This window comes from Prionailurus bengalensis, chromosome C1 (genome assembly GCF_016509475.1).
Source record: "Prionailurus bengalensis isolate Pbe53 chromosome C1, Fcat_Pben_1.1_paternal_pri, whole genome shotgun sequence".
NCBI lineage: Eukaryota > Metazoa > Chordata > Mammalia > Carnivora > Felidae > Prionailurus > Prionailurus bengalensis.
In genome coordinates, this window is record NC_057345.1 from 104775368 (window position 1) to 104789798 (window position 14431).

At 41.7% G+C, this 14431-nt stretch overlaps 4 non-coding genes across 4 annotated transcripts; all 4 read left to right on the forward strand.

Moving 5' to 3' along the window:
- The first annotated feature begins 9270 nt into the window (after window positions 1–9270).
- TRNAE-CUC lies at window positions 9271–9342 on the forward strand. The gene has a single exon. It is a non-coding gene; the product is annotated as a tRNA-Glu (tRNA).
- Window positions 9343–11268: 1926 nt separating this feature from the next.
- Window positions 11269–11340, forward strand: TRNAG-UCC. Its single transcript has one exon. It is a non-coding gene; the product is annotated as a tRNA-Gly (tRNA).
- An 828-nt stretch (window positions 11341–12168) lies between these two features.
- TRNAH-GUG lies at window positions 12169–12240 on the forward strand. The gene has a single exon. It is a non-coding gene; the product is annotated as a tRNA-His (tRNA).
- An 898-nt stretch (window positions 12241–13138) lies between these two features.
- Window positions 13139–13211, forward strand: TRNAK-CUU. Its single transcript has one exon. It is a non-coding gene; the product is annotated as a tRNA-Lys (tRNA).
- Window positions 13212–14431: the final 1220 nt, after the last annotated feature.

The following is a 14431-nucleotide window of genomic DNA, read 5'->3' on the forward strand; positions in this document are numbered from 1 at the left end:
CCACAAATTTCCAAAGCCCCACTCCCACCCCAAAGGTGATACCACTCTGGTAGAGGAATCCTTCTAGATATTTTCAATCCCAAGTGGTCTCACACTACCATGACCTCAACTGGCTCAGTAGAAGTCTTTTCGCCTTAAGGACCATCCTTGCTTTAGATCTAAACAGTTTATTTTTGTGAGCTCAAGGACGTGACCTTCCCTGCACTCTCTCACAGAGAAGAGATGATTGATTCCTTTTCATTCACATACTTGGCTTCTCTCTGGAGCCTCCCAAGGACAGGGCCACACAAACACATACCTCAGTCCCATCACCTGTAGAATGTGGATTTCAAGCCCATGCTGTCAAAGCTCTAGGGATTTCCTACACCCTAGTCCTAACCCAGCAGCTCTGCTTTGAGCTGTTTTACATTTTGGGATACGGGGTATGCGTTCATTAGGAAAAAAGAGTTCTATTGCTTAAGTGGATTAAAAAACCAACAGATTATGTTTTTTAAGGTATCTCTTTTGGTGCCAAAGTCCTTATATATAATTACATCACTTCCCTGTCCCCTCATTTGAGTAGAACTTGGAAATTGAATGGGCATAGGGGACATTTATACTGCTAAGTTACACAGCAGGATATCTCCTCCATATGTCAGAGATTATTCCAAATTATCAGAGTCCATGATATACTACAAGGTGAGCCTTCAGTCTGTGAATTACTACCCCTTTAGGTCTACTTGCTAGATTTTTAGTTATCTAGTGGTGACATCCAGCTAGACTGTTCCTCAGAAGGATTTGGGGGGTTTCTGATTGACTCCTGGACTCCAGCAACATAGGTTCCTCTGTCTTCTGAAGAGCTCTTGACATACTTATTAAAGTGTTGCAGATAAGTCAAATAGAACTGGTAGGAGAATTTATCATGAGAAACATATGGTAATTAGGGTTGAGGATTGATGCCTTGTGTTTTGTTTTGTCCCCAGACATTGACTGCTAATTAGGCAAAGGTTTCTCAGTTATTTGGGCCTGGACTTTAGCCACTGCTATACCAGGAATACTGGTCTGTCATTCTCACCAAATGTTAGATTTCTTCTCCTTCCTTTGTTCCATCTTAGATTTGGACTGTGTTCATTAACCAAAATTCACTTGGATCCTGGTGCCACACCAAGGAACATTCTCAGCTAGTTGAGACTTCTTCAAGCATGGATTGAGCACCTAAAATTCGCTAGAAATGTTTGTTAGAATTAAGGCCTTCTAGGAGATTACAGTCTTCCCATGGAGACAAATATACACAAATGAAAAATAACAGTCAAATGCAAGATAAATATAATATAATACTTACTGGAAAAAGGTACCATCCAGTGCCGAAGACGCAGCTTTTAACTTTGGCTTCATATTATAATCATCTGGGGAGGATTTAATAAATCCTGCTGCTCAGCGGGGGCGCCTGAGTGGCTCAGTCAGTTAAGTGGTCGACTTTGGTTCAGGTCATGATCTCACAGTTTGTGAGTTCCAGCCCCGCATTGGGCTCTGTGCTGACAGCTCAGAGCCTGCAGCCTGCTTCGGATTCTGTGTCTCCCTCTCTCTCTGTCCCTCCTGTGCTCACCCTCTGTCTCTCAAAAAATGAATAAACATTAAAAAAAAAATACTGATGCTGAAACTATACCCCAGACCAATTAAGACAGCATTTCTCGAGGTGGAACCCAACCACCAGGACTTTTGTTGTTAATACTCCCTATGTGATTTTATGTGTGACTAAAGTTGAGAACCACCAGTCTAAAGGGATGATGAAGACAGGAAAGTCCATTTAAACAGGAATTTCTGTGAACAGTAGGAAGAGTTGAGCTTGATGCCATCTGGCATTATGTGGGAAAATCTGAGTCATAAAAGGGTTAGGAGCTCATATGGATCTTAAAGCTCTAAGTAAAAGAGAATCTCAAATAATTTGGTGAGGAGCTATGACTTCTAATGCTGGCCTTGCTCCTGATGTGGGGCAGTGTTTCCAGCGTTTCTTCACTCCCCTCCGGTGGAATTAATTATATTTTGTCCCATTCAATTCTAGTTTTTGTTTGTTTGTAAAATCTTTCTCCTTTTTTTTAAAACTTAAATTAAACTTTTTTGTTTCTTTAGAAAAATTTAATTGTGGTAAAATACACGTAATATAAAATTTACTATGTTAACCATTTTTAAATATACAGTTCAGTAGTGTTAAGTACATTCACGTTGTGCAACTAAATCACCAGAACTTTGTATCTTGCAAAACTGAAACTCTGTACTCATTAAACATAAACTTATTTCTTTTGAGATAATTATAGATTTATAGTGCAATTGTAAAAAATAATACAGAGAGATCCCACGTACCCTCTGCCCAGTTTCTCCCAATGGTAACACCTTGGGAAACTATAGTACAATATTACAATCAAGATGCTGACATTGATACAATCAAGATAAAGGACATCACAAGGATCCCTCATGTTGCCATTTCCCATTTCCATCCCTACCTTAACATTAGTAAAACCCAGTCCGTTCTCCATTCCTATAATCTTGTCATTTTAAGAATATTATATTAACAGTCATAATATGTATGGCTTTGAGGATTGTCTTTTTTCTTTTCTTTTTTTATAAGAGGGCTTTTTAAAAAAAATGTTGACTTACTTTTGAGAGACAGAGCATGAGCGGGGGAGGGGGAGAGACAGGGACACAGAATCCAAAGGAGGCTCCAGGCTCTGAGCTGTCAGCACAGAGCCCGATGCTTGATGTGGGCCTCCAACTCACGAGCCATGAGATCATGACCTGAGCCAAAGTCAGATGCTTAACCAACCGAGCCACTCAGGTGCCCCAGGATTGGCTTGTTTCACTCAGCATAATTCTCTGGAAAGTCATCCAAGTCATGTGTGTATCAGTAGTTTATTCCTTTTTTATTGCTGAGTAGTATTCCATGCTGTAGATATACCGTAGTCTGTACCACTCATTTGTTGAATGACATTGGCTTTGTTTCAAGTTTTTGGATATCATTAATAAATCTGTTATAAACATTTGCGTACAGGTTTTTGTGTGAACATTAGTTTTAATTTCTCTGGAATAAATTCCCAGGAGAGCAAACGCTGGGTCATATAAAAGTTGCATATTGAGGGGTTTTTTTGGTTTGTTCATTTAATAAACGGCCAAACTATTTTCCAGAGTGGCTGTACCATTATCCATTCCCAGAAGCAATGGATGAGTGATCCAGTTCCTCTGCCTTCTCATCAGCACTTGGTGTTATCATTTTTTTGAATTTTAGCCATTCTGAGAGGTATGTAGTGATATCTAATTGTGGTCTTAACTTGTATTTCATAATGGCTAATAATGTGGGACATCTTTTCATGTACTTATCTGCTACCTGCATATTCCCTTTGGTGAAATGTCCTTTCATGTCTTTTGACCATATTCTTATTGGTTGGGTTTATTTTTATTGTTAGGTTTGAGAGTTCTTTATATATTCTAGGTAATAGTCCTCTGTCGTGTATGTGGTTTACAAATATTTTCTCCCAATCACTGACTTGTCTTTTCATCCTCATAACAGGGTCTTTTGCAAAGCAAATGTGTTTACTTTTGATAAAGTCTAATTTATCAGTTTTTCCTTTTATGGATCATGCTTTTGGTGTCAAATCTTTGACTAGCCCTAGCTCAGGAAGAGCTTTTTTTTTTTCCTTTTCCTAAAAGTTTTACACTTCACATTTAAGTTGGTAATCCACTTTGAGTTAGTTCTTATATAAGGTATAAAGCTAAAGTTGAGAGATCTGTCTGTTTTTTGCCTATGGATGTCCACTTTCTTCAGCAATGTATATTAAAAAAAGCTCTTCTGCACCTTTGTAAAAAACAATCCGTTGGGCATATTTGTGTGAGTCTGTTGCTGAGTTCTCTGTTTCATTAATCTGTATCTTTCTGCCAATACCACACCACCTTGACTACTGTAGTCTTAGATGTCTTGAAAATGGGTAAGGTGATTCTTCCCACTGAATTCTTCTTCAAAATTTGTTTTAGCCACTCTAGTTCCTTTGCCTTTCCATTCAACTTTTAGAATAATTTAGTCTACATCTGCAAAAAATCTTGCTAGGATTTCTCTTTCACTGTCTTTTTTTTATTGTGGTAATACACATAAAACAAAGTTCACAATTTTAACCATTTTAAAGTGTACAATTCAGTGGCATTTAATACGTTTAAAGTGTTGTGCAGCAATCACCACTAGTCCAGAACATTTTCATCACCCCAAAAGGAAGCTCTATACTCTTACCCAGTCATTCCCCAACCTCTGGCAACGACCAGTCTGCTTTCTGTTTCTATGAATCTGCCCATTCTGGACATTTCATATAAATGGAATCATACAATATGCGACTTTTGTGTCTGGCTTCTTTCTTTTAGCATAATGTTTTCAAGGTTCCTCCAAATTGCAGCGTGTATCAGTATCTCTTTCCTTCTTATATCCAAAGAATATGCCGTTGTATTTATATACCATAGTTGTTTCTCAACATTTGGGTTGTTTCCACTTTTGGTGACTGTGAACAGCATGCTGCTATGAATGTGCATGGATAGGTATTTCTTTTGAGTACGTGTTTTCAGTTCTTTGGGGTATAATTACTTTGGAGTGGAATTACTGGGTCATATACTATGTTTAACTTATTGAGGAACTGCCAAGCTATTTTCCACAGCAGCTGAAACATTTTACATTCCCACCAGCTCCAATTTCTCCTCATCCTCACCGACACTTGCTATTTTCCAGAGTTATAGCCACCCCCAAAGTGTGAAATGGTATCTTATTATGGTATTGACTTGCACTTCCCTAATGATCAATGACATTGAGCATCTTTTCATGTGCTTGCTGGTCGTTCTGAATATCTTCTTCGGGAGAAATCCCAGTCATTTGCTCATTTTTCAGTTAGGCTGTTTGTCTTTTTGTTGTTCCGTTATATTCCCTTTACTCTCGAAGGATATTGTCACTGGATATAGGAATCTGGGTTGATCGTCTTTTCTCTCAGTGCTTGGAAAATTTTGTGTCATTTCTTCTGGCCTCCATGGTTTCTGATGAGAAATCTGTCACAGTTCTTCCCCTAGCAGTAAGATGTCATTTTTCATTGCTTTCAAGATTTTTTCTTTGATTTTAGCTTTCAGCAGTTTGACCATAATGTGTCAAATTAATGACATGAATTTGTTTAGGTTTATCCTCTTTGAGGTGTGCTTGGCTCCTTGAATGCATAGGTTTTATCCCTCTGCTGTATTTAGGGAGTTTCAACCATTATTTCTTTCAGTGCTTTTCTCAGTCCTGTTCTTTTTTTTTTTTTCTCCTTCTGGAAATCTGATGACATAACAGACCTATTGCTATAATCCCACAGTCCCCAAGACTCTGCCTTTTTTTTTTTTCATTTTATTTCTCTGTTGTCTAAGTTGAGTAATTGTTATTGTTCTATCTTCTAGTTCACTGATTCTTTCCACTGCCCCCTCCATTCTGCTGTTGAACCCATCCACTGAGTTGTTTTGTTTTGGTTATTGTATCTTGTAAAAACGTTTACTTATTTATTTTGAGCCAAAGAGAGAGAGTGTGCAAGTGAGTGAGCGTGAGGGAGGACAGAGAGTGAAGGAGAGAGAGAATCCCAAGCAGGCTCCACACTGTCAGTACAGAACCTGACTCCGGGCTAGAGCTCATGAGCTCATGAACATTTAACTGAGCCACCCAGGTGTCCCAAGGTTATCGTATTTTTTAGTCTTAAAATTTCCATTTAGTTTTTCTTTAAATCTTCTATTTCTTTGCTGAAAGTTTTCCTTTCTCTACTAGGACTTTCTTTTCTTTTTTTTTTTTTTTCATTTTTTTCACACATGTTTGTAATTGCTTGTTGAAACATTTTTATGCTGGCTGCTTTAAAATCTTTGTCAGATAATTCTAATATCCGTCATCTAGGTATGGTCTGTTTTCATTGAGTTGAAGATATTTCTCATTGGTATGATGAGTGCTATTTTATTAAAACCTGGACATTTAGAACTCTGGATCTTATTTAAACCTTGTTTAAACCTTTCTCTGACACTACTCAGGCAGTGTAAGTAGGGGTGAGTGTCTTGTTACAGCCAGGTGAGTATATGTTTCCAGTTTCCCCACTCAGCCTACATTGACACCTGAGGGGAGGGGCTTCTCCTTACTGCTTAGGTGAGGGCAGGAATTTTTCAGCTGCCGGTTGGCTTCCACTGACACCAACCTGGCTGGGAGAGATAGGAAAGCCTTCTTAACCCTCCCCGCATGGCCTCCACTGACAGTGGGGGGTGGAGGTGGCCTTGTTGTCACTGGGTGTTTGGTGAAAATACTGACTCTCTACCATGTCTCCTCTGGAACCAATCCAGCAAAGAAGGCAAGGAAAACCTCCTAAAAGGCCTGGGGAAGGTAGAAGTCTAGGCATCCCATTCAGCCTTTACTAGTGTGGGCAGGCGTGAGCCACAGTTCTTTCTGCGGTGTTTGGCTGGAGTAGAGCAGTTATTATCTAGAAGTTTTCTATTTTGCTAGGCTGCCTTCCTGGCCCTTTGGCTAGAAAGAACAGGCTTTTGTTGGTTTTGTTTGGTTTTGTTTTCCTTTGTACCTCCTGGCATTGCCAGGTTGCTGGCTTCTTCAGGACCACATTTGGAATACATGAGACAAAAAGAAAACCCAGGGAAATCACCAGTGTGTAGTTCCTTCGGTTCTGAGGCTCTTTTCTCCACCTTTCAAGTCTTTTATGTTTTGTTTTACGTGTAATGTCCAAGGTTTTTAGATGTATTAGCAAGAGGAGGAATTGGGAAAAGCACATCTAACTCAGTCTTCTCTGATCCTTTTATTCACTTGTTTATTTCATTTTCCATTTGATTGTGAACTTTTTTTTTCAAGTTTATTTATGTAAGTAATCTCTGCACCCAACGTGGAGCTCAAACTCACGACCCCAAGATCAAGAGTTGCATGCTCTTCTGACTGAGCCAGCCAGGTGCCCTTTGATTATGAGCTCTTTATTTATTTTTTAAATGTTTATTTAATTCTGAGAGAGACAGAGCAGGAGTGGGGGAGGGGCAGAGAGAGAAGGAGATACAGCATCTGAAGCAGGCTCCACGTACCCACGAACTGGGAGCTCATGACCTGAGTCGAAGTCCCCTGCTTAACCGACTGAGCCACCCAGGCGCCCCTGATTATGAGCTCTTTCGGTATAGTTTTGTAACTTCAGTAACAAGTGTGGCACACGATCTGTAAATGTTTGAAAAAAGGAAAAAAAGAAATAGAACATGAAATGAAGTGAATTACACTCCTCCCCCATCTGCCCTTAGGCGTGTGGTGCCAGGAAGAGGAGGTGGCCTAATCCTGTTCTGAATGATGAGGCCTCTTGGGGTGTTTTGATATTGAGAAAGGTGACCAGCTTCCAGAGTTGATACTCTTTCGTAGGTTCTCATGTGTTACCAAAAATTACCAGCAGGCGGCAGAATAATCGATGAAAACGGACCGTTGTCCAAAACACAACGAGGTTGATTTCCTCCGACGTAGAGAAATTCTACTAGCCTACCCTCCCACCCCGCCCCCAGGTACGCTTGCAAAATGTTGCTCTGAAAGTGAGATACTTTTTTTTCACCCTTGGAGCACACGTTGCTGTACAGTGGGAACAGAGCTGGAGTAAAAAGAAGTGGGTTCTGTTAGGCTTCACGGTGGCATGTGACAACAGGATTACTGGTTTTTGTGAAAATCAATATCTAGCATTTAGTAAATCTTCTCGCTAATTTCTGGCATTTAAACCCACAGGAAGTTAGGGATTGGATGACCAGAGAACGATTGCTTTTCTTAAACAATATTTTAATGTTGATACTTTAAAAGCAAAGCCAAACAACATAAAACCCCCACAAACACCCCATGTCCTACCACCCTTTTTTTCTGTCGGGCCCTGCTGATATGGACACATCATTGGTGACTCAATATTTGAATTTACTTTTTTACTCACATTATCAAATGTATTTTCTGAGTTAGCGTGGAGGGGGACTGCTTTTAAAAATTTGTTTGAACTCACGTGCAGAGAGTTAATTACATTGTAGTCATCTGACCAAAAAAGGCCTGAGGGAGGCTTTCATTTGTCTCATTCTTGTTTTTCTCAACTTCTTATTTTTAAAAATTTCAAACCCGCAGAAACCTTGAAAGAAGAAAATAAAGAGCATTCACTTACCCCTCACCTAGAGTCATTGTCAACATTTCGTTGCATTTGCTTTCTTTTTTCACTCTCATATAAAGTTAATTTGCATACATTGATGGGTATCGTTTTAAAGGTTCCCTCAAGTGGAGGCTGCACCCCAGTTTTCTTTTTTTCCTCCTTACTCCCGCTCTCCTTTCTTCATATTAAAATTTTTTTTAACTCCAAACCCATGCCCTTCTTTTAGTCTCCCACCAGAGTTAAGTTCACGTCCTGCTGACCACCAAGGACCAGTAGGTCCAGTGGCTCTCAATTGTCTGTAATATTTGTTTTGGCCAACAGAATTTGGCCTAAGTTCACAGAAGAAAAAAAGCTGCAGTAGGACCAGAATCTTCTGGAGTTAATCACACGACAACCTTTATATTCCTGGTCAATTGGGGCAAAATTCCAACGGGAGCTCTTTACTTTTCTCCTCATCACAATTCAGGAAATCTCTGCAACTACGTGAAGCTGAGAGGTTCTTTTGTGTCTCTGCGTCTCTTCCCTGATATTTGTCTCTGGTCTTAAGAGAGGACTGTGATCCTGTGTATAAGATCATCCATCCCTAACTGGAGAGTGTGATGCTAAGTGAAATAAGCCATACAGAGAAAGACAGATACCATATGGTTTCACTCTTATGTGGATCCTGAGAAACTTAACAGGAACCCATGGGGGAGGGGAAGGAAAAAAAAAAAAAAGAGGTTAGAATGGGAGAGAGCCAAAGCATAAGAGACTGTTAAAAACTGAGAACAAACTGAGGGTTGATGGGGGGTGGGAGGGAGGGGAGGGTGGGTGCTGGGTATTGGGGAGGGCACCTTTTGGGATGAGCACTGGGTGTTGTATGGAAACCAATTTGTCAATAAATTTCATAAAAAAAAAAAAAAGATCATCCATCCCTCAGCTCTGGGAGACAGTCTTCGGAGTTCTCTCACAGGTTTTCTACTTCAAAAAATAAATGCGAAGAAGAAATTTAGACCTGAGGAAGGTCCAATTTGGGGGAATATTAAAACCGAAAGCGGCTAGAGTAATACGCCAAAGAACAAGGAGAAACATATACACAGAACCTTATACTTTCTATCAAAAGCAGCTGACAGCCTCCCTGGTGGTCTAGTGGTTAGGATTCGGCGCTCTCACCGCCGCGGCCCGGGTTCGATTCCCGGTCAGGGAAGAATATTTTCATTTTAATATTCCACAGAAGCCTTTTAAAAAGTAACATTGTTTCTCCTAGTCAGTTCCCCCAACCCTCCGAAGCTGAAATACAGGAAATGAAGAAATATACATAGTAAAAATTGCTCACAAGTCTACCACCTAGTAAGTGTTGACATCAAACTTTCAAAACAGAAATGGAATTATACTAGTCATAAAGTTCTTTTTAAAATTATATTTCCAACACTTGCCAGTGGAAATATTCTTTACAAATATATTTTCTTTCAATTTAACTTAGTTTTTGAAAAGGTAATATATTTACATGGTTTAGGATTCAAATATGTAAAGGATATAACTGATAAACCTGATTTTTACTTCTGCCATCTAATAAGGTAACCAATGTTGTGTTTCATAATTATAATGACATAAATATTTTATGGAAATGCAAGTACATACATAGCTGCCTATATATTTAAATATGCTCCCCACCTTGCACAAATGATAGCACTCTACACATGCTTTTCTGCACTTTGTCTTTTTCACTTAATAATATATTTTAGAAATAGTTCCAGATTAGACATGAAGAGTTTCCTCATTCTTATGGCACATAGTATTCCATTATATTGATGATATTCCACAATTAACAGAACCAACCTCCTTTTGATGGACACTTAGGTTATTTCTAATCCTTTGCTATTACAAACAATGCTACCATAAATAATCTTGTACATTTGTCATTTTGCATGTATGTGGAATAAATGCCTAGGAATTGAAATGCTGGCTCAAAGGTATATGCACTTATAGATAGATACTGCCAGTATACCTTCCAGAGAGTTCGTGCCAATTTACACTGCCACCAGCAGTGTACAATGTATATAGAATTAAAAAAAACAAAACAAAACGTGAGTTTTCATCAAAGGATTTAATCTATCCTATTTCTGGAATTTTAGGATTCCCCCTCCCCCGCCCCTAAAATTTTGACTTTACAGATAACACTTTGATGAACAGGTGTGTAGACACACCTTTGTGTTTATGCCTAGATATTTCCTTAGGATAAATCCTTGGAAGTAGAATTACTACCTCATACCATATACTAAATGAATTAAAGAATTAAATTCGAGAACTGAAGCAATAAAAAAACTAAGAAAAATACATTAGTGGATAATTATGTTGCTATTGGGCAGAAGTATTTTCCAAGATAAAAGCAAAGACAGAAATCATAAAGAACAAAACTGATAGATTAGACTAGATAACAACAGGAAACTTCTGCTCACCTAAAAATCCTATAAATAATATCAAAAGACAAGTGACAAACTGGTATAAATCAGTAACATCAATATAATATAAATAATAGAAAAATAAACTAATAAAAATAATTGGTAAGTATGAAAAATGATCAACCTCAATAGTAATAGAATAAATGCAAATTAAGACAAGACTTTTTACCTGGCGATTTCGTTAAGATGAAAAGAATGACATCCTGTTGACAGGTGTAATATGATAGTATTCATTGAATAGCGAAATTGGTGTTCTCGCTCCACACAGCAATTTGGCAATATGTATTCAAAGCTTTAAAATGCGTATTTTCCTTTGGAGTTTTATCTTAATGCATTTGCCCTATGAAAATACTCTGAAATTCGTAACGACCTGTGTATGGAGATAACTCCATCAGGGGAGCCTTAACTCCTTCACTGGATTTCAGACGCCCCCTTCAAACCACAATAGAAAAAACAAGAATTGACTTTTAAAAACCTGTGAATCAGTAAGAAACCACCACAGAATTTTTAATGTCACCAGAGGAGAAATCCTAGAGAACTTCTCTTCCAAGTCCTTCCCTGGCTTTATATTGGGAATATCTTTTACTATGAATCTTCAGATACTGAACTATGTAACAAAAACTGGACGAGATACTCCTCATAGGGAAATCGACCAGCTCCACTTTCCGTGTGCGTTGGTGGTATAGTGGTGAGCATAGCTGCCTTCCAAGCAGTTGACCCGGGTTCGATTCCCGGCCAACGCATTTTTCCGCGCCCCACCCCCCCCCCGAAACTTTTAAGTAGTTCAAATCAGTAAAGCAAAGAAGAAGGAAAGACTTTTGACCACCCTTGAGTTCTGAGACTGTTGGTTCTGGGGGATTCTCTTGCAAAACAGAGCCTCCGGGGTTTTTGTAGCTGCAGCCAAGAGCCAAGCCCGTCTGCTGGGTTCGGCAGCTGGCGTCGCACCAGTTCACAGTAATTATCTTTTGGGGGCCTTTAGGGAAGTGTCTGAAATAGAGGTTTCTCAGATTTGTTTTTCTCAATCCTCCGATGCGCTCTGGTTTACTGAAATGTACGAATAAGGAAGTCAGCCCAAGAGCCCGCAGCTCCCGAGACAGCACCAGTTTACTTGGAACCGGGAAGGAAGCCAAGAACAAACGAAGAGGAGGGTCTCCGAATAGCAGCACTTCTCTTCAGGTTCCACCATTCCGGAGACAGAAACCTTAATTCCAGGGTACAATCTGGAGGCGTAACCAGGAAAATCCTCCGGAGCGGCCTCTCGCTCGCCTGGGAGGGGCGGCTTGATTCTTTGGAAGGCAGGGAAGTGGCTCGCGGGGGGCGACTGGGGATGGTCCGTGGCAGCAACCGCGGAGAAGCAGAGGGGCGATGCTGGCGCTCGCAGCGCGGGATTTGGGAATTCAGAACCGGACTCAAGGGTCACGGCTTCCAGGTTATGGAATAGAAACGTTTGTTTGGTATTTTGACTGGTGTAGATCACTTGAACTGGAGCAGGAAGATGGCAGCACAGGGTAGGTATGGCTGTTCCAAAGGGCATAAAATAAGTTCGCACTGCGCCGCCTGGCAGGTGGCGCGCCGTGATCGTATAGTGGTTAGTACTCTGCGTTGTGGCCGCAGCAACCTCGGTTCGAATCCGAGTCACGGCATACCAGATACTGGTGGCGGCCTTACCTTTTCAACTCTTTTTTAAGAGTTGCAAAGAGTTTGTAACCTTTTCGTTTCTAGCAGCATCGCAGAAATGCTCTCGACAAATTGGGTGAATTGTTTCTGTTCAACTCGTTCCGTGGCTCGCCCACTCAAGGCAAACTTAACAGTTCTGGCGGGGCCGCCCTTCAGGGAAGTTTGGGGATCCTTGGAGCTGCCACCAGGAGTGCGGAGGTGAGACCCCTTTGCTTCTGACTCGGGAACTCAGCGCCCACCAGGTGTTGGAAAATGAAAAGTTGGGCGAGTGGAGTGAAATCGCTTCAGGCTGACTTCCATCTGACCTGAAATCTCGCTAGGACGTTTACACGTAATGGATATGGTCTTTTACTCAAGCCACACAAAATTTTAGTATTTAAAAATAAATTCGTGCACCCAGTGACGCGTCCCTTAGCCCCACTTCCACCCACCGCCCTGGTGGTCCAGGTTTAGGGAAAAGAGGGGATTCGGAGAAGGAAGCAGGGGCAGCAGCCCCAAGGTCCCGGGAGCGCAAGTCCCCACGTCCCTCCGGGTGTTTGAGCCTCTCATTCCCGTTCCCGCAAGCTCTTTCGCCTCAGGGAGGAGAAACCCGGCTGTCAAAGTGACCAGGTCCACACAGAATTTGCGGACACATGTAGGTTTCGAGACTCGTGATTCCCCGTCTTCTGCGAGGCTGCCTGCTTGGCTCCGCGCAGTCCGCAACATCTTCTCAAAGCTTTGAGTTTCCGGTGGTAAAAGGCTACTATTGTGTTCACAAAATCCTACACCTTGAGGTCTCATTCACAAGGACTAGTTTGTACCTGGGCCATGCAGCCTGGCTCTGGAAAGAAATGACTTTCCTAAAAGAGTGTTTTGTCCGCCAGCGCCCGGCTAGCTCAGTCGGTAGAGCATGAGACTCTTAATCTCAGGGTCGTGGGTTCGAGCCCCACGTTGGGCGTTGACCTTTTTGTTGTTTCTATTAAAATCTTTTGTTGTTTCTATTAAAATCTTATGTCAGCAGCCAATAATTACGAATTTCTAAACAGCCATTGCGGCCACTGTTGTTTCAAACTTTGGCAACAATATTCGGAAATCTCCTCTATTCGCCCCAAATTGAGAAATCTGAATCAGAGATTGCGGTCGTTGAGACCCAGGTTCCCTGACCCACTGCTGCCCGGGGCCGAAGCTTCTGCGGGGGCAAAGCTGACGGGAGCCGGAGCAGCTCCGAGTCCTGACCCGCGGGGCTCCCCCCTTGTCCTGCCGCGACTCTGCTCCACAGAGAAGATTCCTCAGGACCGGACTGGATGGAAACACGCTCGTTCTCTTCTGCTTGGTGGGAATTTTGGTTGAGGTTTTGAAAGGTCTTCTTAGCTGGTTAAAAAGGTCTTCCGCTACGTGCTGAGGAGCATCTGTTTTTCCTTTCCAGGTTTTGAAGCGTTCATCAGCCTCAAAGGGCTGTAAAATACAACTCGTTTAAGAAGATCCCGAAGCGGGGAAAAAAGGAGCGCGCCCTGGAAAAGGACCTGCGGAGGCGGAGGAGGGACGCGGAAGTGCCCCGAGAAGGGGAGGCGTGGCTGGGGCGGGGCTGCAGGCTAAGGGCGCGCGCGCGGGGAGCCTCTGGTGCCGCCCTGCGGCGGGTGGGGCCCGCGGGTTGTGTAGTAGTTATTGATCCACCCGAGAACTTTGCCCGGAAAGCTTGAATGTGCGCTACATTTATTCCTGCCAAATCGCCTTTCAGTGTTGGAATAGGTAGGTGTGACTTAAATTGTTCAAGGCGAATGGGAGCCAAGTTTGGCCCAAATCGAGAGGCTTCTCCACCACCACAAGGACATTTAAATCCTCATACAAGTCGTCCGCCTCCCCTCCCTAAGGATCGTTCAACGGTTCTGGGTTTTCTTTGTTTTTTTTTTGTGGGTTTTTTGTTTGTTTTGTTTTGTTTTTGTAGTTTGTAAATACGCTTCAGTCTCCCTTATGTATCCCACCAACCATCTCCGGGATGATCGATACATGAGGTCAGTTATTCTCAGAAGTGTGGTGCCGGGACACACATCAGCATCACCTGGAAACCTGTGAGATATGCAAATTATCAAGTCCCACCTCAGACCCGCAGCATCAGAAACCAGAGGCTGGCCCAACAATCTGTGACTTAGCTCTCTAGGTGATCTACGTAAATAAATG